General features: G+C 39.4%; 1 long non-coding RNA gene across 6 annotated transcripts in view; it reads right to left on the minus strand.

Annotated features, from left to right (window-relative positions):
• Positions 1-10,620: 10,620 nt before the first annotated feature.
• LOC138110446 (uncharacterized) overlaps positions 10,621-13,371 on the minus strand; it is a 58,642-nt gene continuing 55,891 nt past the window's right edge. For all 6 annotated transcript variants that reach the window (XR_011150929.1, XR_011150930.1, XR_011150925.1 and 3 more), the window contains one exon: positions 10,621-13,226. This is a non-coding gene — a long non-coding RNA (uncharacterized lncRNA). The remainder of the gene's footprint in view (positions 13,227-13,371) is intronic.

A 13,371-nucleotide genomic window follows, 5' to 3' on the forward strand; every position in this document is an offset into this window, starting at 1 on the left:
ATTTTGAGGAATATCCTTGTCATAATTCCCTTTGCTACAGCTTAATTCAGAGGTTCCACTTGCACTTTCAGCTGGGTTGCACGAGTGCTAATGAAGCACACACAAAGTCCTTGCTTTTCTGCTACTTGTACCTCGCTTAATCTCCTTTATGAACATGCCACTCATTCCTGTAACACATCCTAATGGAGTGTCTGTGCCGTGCTGGGAGCCAGCTGGGAGCTCCTCACGCACCACGGTGGGGATAAAGGTGAGCAGTGCCTGACTGGCAGCACTCACCGGGCTTGCACCGCCCTGCTCCGGTGACAGGCTTTGATTAGGAGCCTTAGTAAATATTAATAGCGTTACTTGGGTTGCCTGGAAGGCTCCGTGGAGACTGGAGCTCTGTTGCTCATTCTGCTGCACAGGCACAAGAGGAGACAGAGCTGCTCTAGAAGGGTCTGACAGGGAGGGGAAACAGGGGGGACGGGACCAGTGCCTGGCACATGAGGGCTGCACACTTCTGTGAAGAACGGGACTCTGCTGTCCTGAATTGTGTTACACCCTCCTCTCTCTCTCCTCAGGCATTCACCCAGCCCCTCTCTGGACAGCCGGGGCGTCACCAACCAGCCCAGGGGGCTCAGCACCGGAACGTGCTGAGCTCCGGAGCCAAGCCAGACCTTCCTCCGTTATTTCTGGGTGACTGCTCCAGGATCACTAAGCCTTGCAGATACCTGCAGTACATGGGCATTTGGCAAATCCTGCTAGTGCCTGTAATGTCATAATAAACTGACATGTTTATGTACATTTTATGTCTTTTTGTGATGCATCTTGGGGATATGATTTTTCATTGTTGTCATAATCAGTCAGTCAGAGAACTGGTACCTTTCCACAGGCAGAAATAATGCGTTGACACTGCCTGACTGCAATATATTAAAATTTAAATTACCCTCTGGTCTGGTGTAGGAATCATATCAACTGGTCCTAAACACACAAAAAAGGCAGAACAATAAAACTTAGAGAATGATAAATTACTGATATTCTTTCATATTTCATAAAGAAAAGATTTTATAATAGTCTGAAGTTTGCTTACTAAATGTTTATAAATGCTAAGATGATTTTTTTAGAAAATCAGTATAATATTCTAAGTTAAGAAGACATTCCTCTGACATTTGGCAGCTTCACAGCCTGGGTAAAAAAACAATTAGCAGTAATTATAAATTGCCATTCAATTTGGGGGCATGAACAGCTTAATTGAGAAAGTGCATTAGAAGCCAACAAGCCAGAGTCACAAGTAGAGCTTGAGTTCCCTGTGGCAAGCCCACCATGATCTGAGGATCAAACTGTAGCACCTTTGTTTCAGTAATTAAGTGCCAGCAAAGACTATTTTTGTACCTGTTTTGAGCTCCTGCAATAAAAAGCTGCATGAGCTTTCATACTGACATATACGTGTGAATTAATTTGTGTAATGGTCCAAGAGATATTTTGCAGATTTTTGTTCCTTTTCTGGATACTTTTAACAAGAAAAAACTTGTATTTTTCAGTACATATTATTCTAGTCCAATTGCCTGGGTCCTTCCAATTCTGATAATTTCAATAACTGTGTATGTAACATGAAACCAGTCCCTTGTTGTTAATGTATTTATTTTAGTAGAGAAAATGGGGAATTTGTGGTACTTTTATTACAGTTTATCTTCATGTAGCTATGTTTGGGATAAATCTGGGTTTTGGCTATAGAGAATCAAATAAAATTCATTTTAATGCTCACATGAAAGAGCAGCTGTTACTTTCCAACTCTACCTTTTACATGTGTCTGCCTTTCCCTCTCCCCACCATGGCCAATATAATGTCTCTGGCCTATTAAAAAAAAAACAAAACAAAACAAAAAAAAACTCAGATGGAGTTTGGCTGATGTTTTTTTGAAATGTGTTTAAAAATCATCAATGTTGGCTTTATTTTTGGGAAATTATCAAACAACCTCTTGTGAGATTTCTAAGGTTGTGGGACAACATTAAAACTTTCTTACTACATTGAAGGAAAGACTGTTAGAACAGATAACTTCCATTACACATAGGTCTTTTGTTTCCTTCTCTGAATTCTATTAAATTGTTTCTGTTAGAAAAAAACAAGGTTCATAATGAGGTCCAAAGACAAACTGCTTTTGCAATGTGAAGGGTGGCACATGTCAGCTTTTTCTCCCCAGCTCAACCAACACTTCTCCTCAGTCATATTGATGTTCCTTCACAAGCTCAGTGTGTTTTCAAAGTATTTGCTGCAAAGGCGTCTTAGATTTTGCTTGCTATACTGAGCTGCTTTATTAAAACCACACTCAGCAAATCACTTTATTAAGGAGCAAAATCATTAAGAGGCTCCCTGGAATTTCGTGGAAGTGTCTTGATGCATATCCACCTCTCACACATGGTGTGCATCTCAGGGTTAAGGGAAAATTGCAAAAGGCTGGCAGGACACCGTCTGTGTTGGCATCACTACTACGATTTTTGAGTTTTGAGTTACAGTTTTGAGCTAACAAACCACAATACTGCCGCACAAAAAAAAGTAAAGGATCATGGCTTGAACCCTGCCAGATGGAATATGGAGACAGCTCAGGAGAACTTGCCAAAAAAATGTGTGTGTGCATGCATGTGTGTGCACAAACCCTTTATAAAATTAAGCAATCTCTTGAAATTCCTCCACTTCAAGAAGCTTCAAATCAAACGCACTTTCACTTGCCAACACCAAGTTACCACCATTTATATTCATATACACATAAGTTTCATCCAGATGGTTTTACACACAGTTTCCTGTAATCTAATGCATTTTTCTGCTTGTGAATTACAGAGAGATGATCCTGGTTATGACAATTATATTCACACTTGTAACTGCCTGATAAGGGCACAGGTAAATGTTTTAAAGCCAACACATTAGCTTCAAACTTTCCACTTTTACTAATTATCTGTTCTTTGTAGTTGGTCACCTTGTCACAGGATATTACTTCTATTTTAAACGTGTGAATAAAATTTTCCAGAATAGCAGAATATGGAACAAAAAGCACGTCATTCTCACATAAATACATATTAATTTCTGAAAGACTGGGAAACTGATTACACAAATGTTACTGGATAGGGAATCATTCCTTCCATAACTGACACAAAGCTAAGCCTCAGTTGGCACTTATCTGCATAACTCCAGTGCCTTGTAGGAAGATACAGCAGTTTACACAAGCAAAGAGGATCTGAACTTTTGCTTCTTGTGTCTCTGCTGGATTCTCCTATTGTCATGGCCTTTTTACCTTGCATAAATATGTGTTAATTAGCTTTAATTAGGATAATTGCATCATAGCTATTCTACTCACACTTTCAATGGTATTAAAGAGATTCAGCCTCTTTAGATTTTTGCTAATGATGCTGGTTCACGTGGAGAGCAAAGTAATATTGCCAGGTCTGATATAAAAATTTTTTTGAAAAGAATTAGGAATTCAGTCATGTCCTAAAGCTGAAAAAAGGTCAAAATCTCAAATTTTTACACAAAATGAGATGTATCTAGGTATTACCTAATAAAGTCATGAAACAAGACAAGTAAGAAATGTGCATTAGAACAGGTAACAGAAGAAAATTACAATGCTGTTGAAAGGCTTTTTCCAATGGATTACATTTTTAGTTACACCAGTAACGATATTCTGTAATCTCATTTGGTCATGTGCAAATCAACTATTTTTAACAGAGATAAACATTGTACAGGAATAGAACAGAACAGTTCAGTTGGGAGAGTCCTACAAAAACCATCTACTCCTACTGCCATCTTCCAGACTATAAGAGAAATCCTTGGCTGCCCAAATATTTGCTTTAAAAAAGGCTGGGTGGGCAGGAGGCTGTGCTAAGCCATCTTTTGACTCTGCTCACTGTGGCTGTTGGAAATCAATTTGGGCTTTATTGTAGAGTGCCATATCAGGTCTGATCAAATATGGGTTTGCTCCAGAAAATCCTTTCATAGCTTTGGGCTTTTGCTGCAGTTGGTGCCCCATCAACTGAAATAAATAGGAGAGTGTTTAGAGCTGGCTCTGTTGCCTCAAGATTACCTGCAAGCAAGAAATCCCTGGAGGCTGGGTTAGAGCATTTTGGGAGCTGTGGAAATGAGGCTTAGCAAGAACCATTCACCCTTACTCAGTAATTAATAATACACAAATGTCCTCATGACTTCTCCTCCTGGTTATATTAGTAAGCAGTGCAGTGATGCTGTGTTACAAAGGAGCCCTGCACTGCCCTGCCCTCCTGCTCAGGGCTTACTCAGTTTATAGCCCCTCTCACACTCGCAGATACGGATTCACCAGTGCCACAGATGTTTCACCACTTCAGCAAAACTAACCCTGAATTCATCACTGCAGCAACATAATGTAGCTTGGCACAACTGTATTGTAGTATTGCATTCTTGTGCTATAGTTAAGGCCTGTCAGCAATTTCATTATTGAGTCCTATTTTTAGCCGTTCATAACTTAAAAAAAAATAATAATAACAGCATTTACAGTGCAGGCTTAATCTGAACAGTATTTTTTCTCAGTGGGAAATGCAATGACATACATTCTCTGTGTGTGTGACAGTACAAGTAGTTCCTTCATCTACATAAAAAATCTGCTGACTTGTGTTTCCTTATATTTTTTCTGTGATTTACTGTTATTCTCAAATGGATTCTAATAAATTTGCAATTTATTGCAAAACTTTCATAGTGAGCCAGTAGTACTAATGTGGAATAATGTTATACATGGGCTCCATAAAGCTGAACATTCACAGAGTGCAGCAGTCAGTGATACAGGGGATATTGAGCAGATCATTATTGATGAAGACGTTCCCCTTGACTTCATGGGTGTGGTATATACCATGACAACCTTAAGTATCATGAAGAAAAGTTTTCTTGTGCCAAAAAATAAGCAGGATTTTATTCCTCTCCATAAAAAACCCAATGTAAATCCAGAATAATCCTTGGAAAAGCTCTGAAGATTTTAGTATCTAAATTGATTAAGAGCCACATTTTCTATCTGCTTTCTATACAAAAAGATTTTACCACCTATTTTGTGTTATATGAAAAATTCAGTCATGAACTGCATCTCTGGAAATCCAAACTAACTTAAGGGATCCTGGTGGACTGCTGCCAACTCACCCTGGTGCAATAGAGCTCACATATTGGCCTCTCCACCTTGAAGGTGAAAAAGCATTTTTCATGTGATAGCTGAAATTACAAAACTAAAGGCAGTTCACAGCTCGTACAACGAGACACAATTCATCTATATATTGTTTTTGGAACAAAGGCTTGCTTTTAAAGGTGGCAATTACAAGTAATTGCATCTCTAATAGTGATATGTAGCTCAATTACCAAGGCCTTCCCGTAGAAGTGAGAACAGAAGTATACAGAATAGCTTACTTTTTATTTATTTTCTAACATTTTTGTTAATTTATTTATTTTGAGCTTTCTACACCTGCTTAAGCTGACTCCATAATGACCTGTTCTAATGCAACACTGATGGGAATGTTTATTAATGGCTACTTAATTGCAGAATGTCCCAGAGAGCATTATAAATGTAAGAAACTGGGATAATTAGATTAAATGTTAAACACTGAATTTATGCTTGATAATATTCAGATATGCAAAATCTGCTGAAAACCAGAAGTTCTTCATACAGCAAGTTCAGCACATTTTCAGGCAAGTATTTGCTATGGAAGCAGCTTCCACGGCTCGGTCACCTCCTCACAGGAGTTCCATTAGCTGGCACAGCTTTAGCTGCAGCCTGCTCCCAGATCTCTCTAAAAGTCAATGGAAAAAGGAGACTTTTCAACAATAAACAGAGACACAGGCCAGCAGCAGAAAACGTGCAGCAGCATCAGTTTGTGCTAAAACATCAATTTTGATTAGTTACTGGCCAGTAGCTCCAAGATATTTTTCAATCTTAGCAAAGCTTCTTGTATTTTGCACTGTTTCTGCTATTACCCTACAAACAAGGGTTTGTATTCCTCAGATTTTTGTAACCATTTTTACCAAGGAAAGTTTTGCACACCTTCAGTGCTTGGCTTTCTTAGAGCTGCTCCTCTCCACTAAAATACATATCCTGATGGACTCCAGCAGGTGATGAGAAAGAGACAAGACCTGCCCAGCATCAGCAAAGTTGATGTTTGAAACAAGTTTATGATTTAGATTTCTCCATTGCTCTCAAACACCCATTAAACACTTGATGCTTTATGATACTGAGAGACCTTAATTATTTTCCATAGGCACAGTGGGACTGTGGGGAAAATATTGGGCACGTGCTCCCAAAAGCTTTGTGTGCTGGGATGATGTAGGTGATGAGTTATGACTCCTTACCCAGAGGCAGCTAACAGGGACCAGTCTTGCCAGTGTCCCCAGAACAGAGCTGTGTCCCAGCCTGGATCCTGCAGGGTCCAAAGGGACAGCAGCCTCAGCCAGGTCTGCCAGGGCTCAGCAGGCTCAGGCCAGCTGGTGCTCACAGCACCTTTCCTTCTGTGCCAAAACCACTAAAACAGTTTTATAATTTTGAAAGTATGTTTAAGGAAACTGCTAAATCCGATTGCCTAGATGGGAGAAATGTCATTTTGTGGACAGTTGCATATGGAGACAAGTTCCATTATACTGTCACAGAAGGAGCCTGTATGAATGCCACAGCACAGTTGCAGGAAAATAGTGCTGGCAAGTGGGGCTGTCCTGTCATTTTATGGAGGATGAAGATCTATATATTTTTTCTAGGGAAAGGATGAGCAGGCACACACTGTGTTGGCAGCCCTGTACATTTTCAGCACTTTTTTTACCTACATAACTAATGCAGACTCTAATTTGGTGTTCTCAGATTTTCATCAAAGCAGCAAGAGCCTTACACTACAGAGCAGCATGGAGCAGCCAGGCAAATATCATCCTAACAGCAAAAGTGCAACTTCCTTGTCTGCGCCAGAGAAACTCCTTTTCCCACACCTTATAAATGATTCTTTTACTTTAATTGTGCACAGAGATGGAATCAGTTTTAATAAACCATGACTAAAAATCTATCCTCACTCTGAAAAAGACTTTTCTATGTATATATTTAAATATGTTACATCATAAAATAAAAATATTTTATCTATATATACAAGCTCTATCAGACATATATATGCTTATGTCCACATCACACTATTTACCCGCATGAATGAATTCCTTTTTAAATTAATTTTTTACTTTCTGTCAGCTCATTCACCCTGTGGCAATCAGTTCTGTAGTTTAATTACCTGTTAGGAAGAACAGCCCCTCCTGGAAAAACAATTGGCTACCATTTTCATGGGGAAGTTTATGTCTCCAAGAAGAGATTTTCTAAAATCTCTGCTTTATAAAAAAAGCTGATGATTCACAATTCATTTCCTCAACCTGCTGATAGTTTTGTAGGCTCCTGTTAGATCCTTACTGAAGTCATCAGTTTTCCAACACAGCAAGCTCTAGTCCACTTAGTACTTGCTACAAACAGATGCCATTTCATTTTTATGGTCATTCTCAGGGCCTTCCTGCTATCTTTTCCACATCTCCTGCAGCCTTATGAAAATAGAATGAGGAATTCTGTACAGTATACACATTTACTACTGATAGATACAGCAATATCATGATACATGCTGGTTTGTTCTCTTTCTGTCCAAAACAGTAATCAAATTGTTCCATATTAGGAAAGAATGACTGTGATATCATAGAGCTCCTCTGTTTTTTGGGTTTTTTCCCTTGGTGGCTATAAGTTTGATTGTCAAATTCACCATCTAAGGAAGAGATCCTGATGCTAATGTCAGAAAATGACTTATGTCACTGCTGTGCAGTGGAAGAAAACTCCAGGTTTCCATAGTTCTGAACCCATGTAACCTACTACTGGACCAGTGTGGAAAAAGATCCTCACAAAAACATCCCTTAAGGGACCATAAGGAAATCTTTGGCTTTCCCAAAAAATGCCTGCAGGGTTGCCACTTGTGTTGCTTGTGGGAAGGTAATGTGCATCTGCTTTCAGTACTGTCAGTAGGACATTTTTCATTGCCACATAATCTATTCATAAATCTAATGATCCATAAATTTGTCCATGGCTTGAACAAGAAGTGACTCTAAGCATGGGAGCAGACCTATTAACAAGCAGAGATGCTGCACATGTAGCATAACCATGGGGTCACTGCCTGCAGCCACCTGGGCTCAGCACTGACCTGGCCTGACTCTGGGCTTGCTGGAGCTGTCTGCTGCTGGGAGTGCACAGACACAGATACTCACACTCAGGCATGAATGTATAGATAGAGATATATTAATAATAATTTTTAAAATCCTTCTAAAGGATCAAGATTAGCACCTCACAGGTAATGAAGAACTCATTATCAGGATCAAAGCCCTTAAAGCACTCCATCGCCTGTCTGGCACACAGCCTAAAATAAGTATGCTGCTGGCTGGGTTAGGTTCTGCAGAATATTAATGGTTTTCATCAAAAAAGCCTGGATTCATAACTTCCCCAGGAGTGGGCAGACACAGGTATTTCTCATTTAGCCTTTCCTTTCACAACGTCCAACAGTATTCCCCCCCCGACACAGAGATGTCGCATTCAGCAGGGCAGGCCAAGGGCAGAGCTGCTACAGCCCTGGCAGTTCCACAGAAAAACTGGTCTCAGGAGGCAGGTTTGGGAATAGGGGCACTTCATTATTTCAGCTAGATGCAGGTGGAGCTGAAGAAGGAACTGTGGGTCACCTAGTGAAAATAGATGGATGTGGCTGGGGCACACACTGTGTGTCCCTGCGTGTCCCAGCCCAGCTCTGCCTGCTGGCACAGGGACTGCCACGGGCAAGTGGCTGAACCAATAGCAACGGTGAGGGAGAACCTGAAAAATGTCTTGTGTCTTGTTCCATTTGGTTAAGGAAATGCAGGATAAATACATCATCCCTTTTCTTTAGCAGCAGACAAGGTCCTCTTCACAAAAGACACAAAGATACGAGCAGTGGTCTCCTAGGAGGAGCCACCACAAGGATGAGGGCAACCTGCATCTGGAGAGCCCAGGGAAGGGTCCTGAGTGGTGTCTGTGGGTGCTTGTACCTACCTGGGTGTGCAGTCAGAGCACACTCCCCAGTCTCCTTAGAAGTAATAAATGAAGGCAAAAATATCTATGTATAAATCAATTTATTCATATACTATTCATTCATTCATGTATGAAACAATATAGTATGTTAATTCAGGTCCACAGTGCCAAGACAACACTCCCCCCTTCCCCTTCTGAAACAAAAATATCACATGGTACATTTAACTTGCACTTTTAATGACAGAGCTGTACAGATTTCAGACATGTTTTAAACCTCCAGAAAATATGCATCACACTTGTTTGTCATGCTTGAGCCTAATGTGGTTTGAATGAGAGGAGAAATTAAGCCTGACAACTAATATATTTATTGTAATAGACAGGAAATATTAAATACAAGTCTTTATATGAGATATAAAACCTGTTGTATGCATAACAGGAGGAGGGAATGGTGTAGATGAGGGATCTGTTGGTAACCCCATGGCAAATGTAGCTGTATTCTGCTGTTCCAAGGAGCCATATAGCAACACACAAGCCAAAGTTCTTTACTAGAGTTTCATATTTCATTAATAATATCGAGGTCTTGAAAAGGAATCTTTTTCCCAGTTTGAGAGGAAATTAGTTCCCTTGCTGTGCTCTATCACGGTGCCTCCCTGATGCATCATTTTGCATTTACTTCTCCTTCCCTCCCACACTTCAGGGTAACCAAGCAAAGGTGGGTTTGGCAGATTTTCACACTGCCTCACAAGAGGCAGATAATCATGATTAAATTCCTCACTCTCCCAGCTCTACTTCTTTTTTACATAGTTTTTCTAATCATAATTGGATCATCTGAGAATTGGAGCTCTTTTCCCCCTCTCATTTCTACTAACCAGAATCACTCTCTCTTTTCTTCTTTTTTTCCTCCCCAGAGATAATCCCCTGGAGATGGGAAAGGTTTTCTGTTGTGGTTTCCACATCCATGTAAGCTTTGAACAATGACTGCTGAGCTAGCTTTGACAGGTGTTAAAATATCTTGGAGCCGGCTGAACATTCGTATTGATTAACTAATACATGGACAGAGGTTTTTAGAACTGATTGCTTTACACTGTTTCAGAAGGAAGTGGAGAAAATATGCTACATTATCAGTTCCTTTCTCATCCATTTTCATGTACTATATTCCATGTTCATCCAGTTTAACTGCTAAGCTGTCAAAGACCAGAAAATAGTGAAGAATGTAGTTATGTCCTTATTCAGAAGATTGAATCTCGCTGTTTATTGCAGCTGTTTATTCATGATATAATTAGGCAGAAATATACAGCTTATGGAAAAGGTAATAAATTCCTGATACAGTCCTAAATGATTGATGAATATTTTTCTACCAGTCTATCTGGTAGAAATGCCTTTTCAAAATAGAGAATCTTCAAATTTGCAATTATCAGTGTCCCTTTGCCTCATCACTACAGCTAACTAGTAACAATAAATACCACCCAAAAAGATTTATCTTGTAATCCAAATACCTGACTTTATACCTGTGTTTTATACCTCCCTTGTGACACGGTCCTCAGTGAAAATGTTCAGTGCAGAAAAGATGCAAGATGAGGCCCCTTTAGGAGACAAAGCTGAAATTAATTTATCACAAATGCTTTAACAATGAGTTACATTAACAGCTGACAAGAAGATAGTAGGGTCTGATCCTCCTACTGCAGGGTGCATCATGGTTTAAAAAGACAAAACTTAATAGCACTTAAGTAAATGCTTGTTTTGATCATAAAAAGTGAATATTAAATATTTTATTGTAGAGATACCCCACAGCCAGCCTCTCAGTTTGGATTCAGACAGACACGTAAAAATTTGAGATATTTAGGTCCATGTTGCCCACAACAGTAATACATTTCTCTGAAAGCTAAAATCCTAGAATTTCCAGGCTGTTCACATGCATAGCAGTACCAAAGCCACCTCCTTCAGAAAATGCTGCATACACATCTCTAAGAAAACACAAATCATCTGCTCTTATATGCCAGCACTTGCCACTAATATAACAGCCAATTCCCACTTGAATCTAATAAAAAACGTACAGGTATTGCATGGTATAAAAAAAGAGTGTTATCACAAGGCAGAACAGATGTTGATTTTTTTCTTCACTTTTGGCATTCTAAATGCCTGTGTGTGCCCAGCAGATAGCCCAGGCCAATGAAAAGACTTATTTTACCTGCACCACATCCCCAGCATGGCCCTCACTACATGGAGACAAATCCTCCTTTACTCGGGGAGAACTGACCTTTACCCTGTGCATGAAACCCCCTTCTGGGAGGCAGAGTTTCCTTCCATGCAAAGGTGGAACAGAGGCACTGAATTTCAACTGACTTCATGCCTGTGCATTCCTGACTCCTCTTTCAACTGACTGCCAGGATATTTTGTGGAACAACTCTTTTCTTAAGAGTCATGATTACTAAATCCAAACTTTTTTCTATCTATTTTCCTTTAATAGTACTAAAGAGCTCCTATTATGCTTTAAGTACCACTTCTAACTCAAATTAAGTTTACACAGTCAAGTCATGTGTGTAATGAACTGAACAGTTCTTAAATTTAAAGAGCATTAATTAATTTTTAACTCAGAAACAATTAAAAGTAAGAATAGGCTTCTTTAAGCCCCAGGGTGTGGCTTCAGATCCCTCTTTTACCTAATTTTGATTATTTGGGTTCTCCTCTTTTCAGAGTTGATTGAAACAAAACAGTTGGGCCCCTACACAAACCTGTTGTCTCTGTTAATGAATGCATGAGTACATGAGAGTTACCATAAAGTCAGTGTAACAAAGCATTACCTTTTTTTCTTTCTTTTTTTAAAATTTTACATATTAAATAATTAAATTATGGGCTATCCACTCTTTATGACTGCACACGAATCATGACCTTTCAAGACATAATGGACATATAAGTAAGAACTTCTGCCTGGACCTCTATTGCACCTATATATGAAAGTGAGGAGGAAAATTCTGGTCCTATTTATGTTAATTTAAATCTTGAGAAATATCAATGAATTCAGTTCTATGTCTCTAGATCTCTAGATTTACATTGGCATAGCAGATTCATTTTCCCTTTTTACCAGTAAAGGGGCTAACACTGAACCTAACATGAAATTACTACCTGAGCTTCAGAGTTCTATTAAACAGAAACTTATACCAAAGCCTTAAAAAGTTAAGATAAAAAGATAATGAGTGTTTGCATCATACTAAAATTTATTTTATTCACACGTATTTTTAAAAACAGCCTTCTCTTTGGAATACAAAGATTTCTCCTAGTTGTAATAGATAATAAAGTCATGTCAAGTAAAAAAGGTGAGACAATGCCAGAAGTTCTTTGTTTTTATTTATTATACATTCAGTACACTTAGTTTTCCAGATGAGCATTAAATGCATGCACTACTTTTCAGAAAACCTTCACTTATTTTTCATTAGTTGAAGTTATGATGCTCTTAGCACAATTTGTGGTAATTTTGTTAAGACGAAGCTTCACTGCATTACCCTGTAGGTCTCTTGTCAAGTCTGAGGAGCTATTTGCACAATTTCATGTAGAATTTTCAAAAATAGAAAATTAATATATTTTCCACTTTCAGGGAAACAATACAAGTTAAAGGAAAAAAAAAGTAACTAAGAAAGCTAAACCTACTCAGGGTGTAGCAGGGAAGTGGTGAAATCACTATTCCTGGAAGTGTTCTAAAAGCATATGGATGTGGCACTTGGGGATACAGTTTAGTGGTGAGCTCAGTGGTGCTGGGTTAGTGGTTGGACTCAATTACCTCGGAGCTCTTTTCCAGCCTTTTCCAGTTCTGTGATTCTGTGATCCTGTTTAGCCTCCATGTGCAGATAATTAATCATACAGTGTGTCCTGACCTCTGCACAGAGCACCCAGGACAGCAACATCCTTGCAATCTGGAGCATCTCCAGCAGCAGGAAGGAGGGAGGGGGATGGTAACACATTCCAGACACCCATACCTTCCAGAACCTTCTCCTTCCCTGACTCACCTTTCAAGAAGTGTTGTGGCCAGCTACCCTATTGGACTTATCAGGATGACACTGCTTGCACTGACATCCAAACCAGGCTCCAGCCATCCCTTCGACACTGGATTGGACCTCCTGCTCACTGCACACTTCAGCATTCCCTCACCCATGGCTTGAAAGTGCAAACCAGAGCCCACAAGAATATTTTCACTGAAGTCCTGTAAAGGGGATAAGAGATGTTAAAGTAGACTAGTATTTCACACCTTACTGAGCTGATAACTATGCAGATAATTTACTATAGAAATATCTTTATCTAGCTAACGAACAATTAGGTTGGTGAAGTTCATTTCTCACTTTTAAAAA

The sequence above is a fragment of the Aphelocoma coerulescens genome, chromosome 4A (assembly GCF_041296385.1).
Source record: "Aphelocoma coerulescens isolate FSJ_1873_10779 chromosome 4A, UR_Acoe_1.0, whole genome shotgun sequence".
Lineage (NCBI taxonomy): Eukaryota > Metazoa > Chordata > Aves > Passeriformes > Corvidae > Aphelocoma > Aphelocoma coerulescens.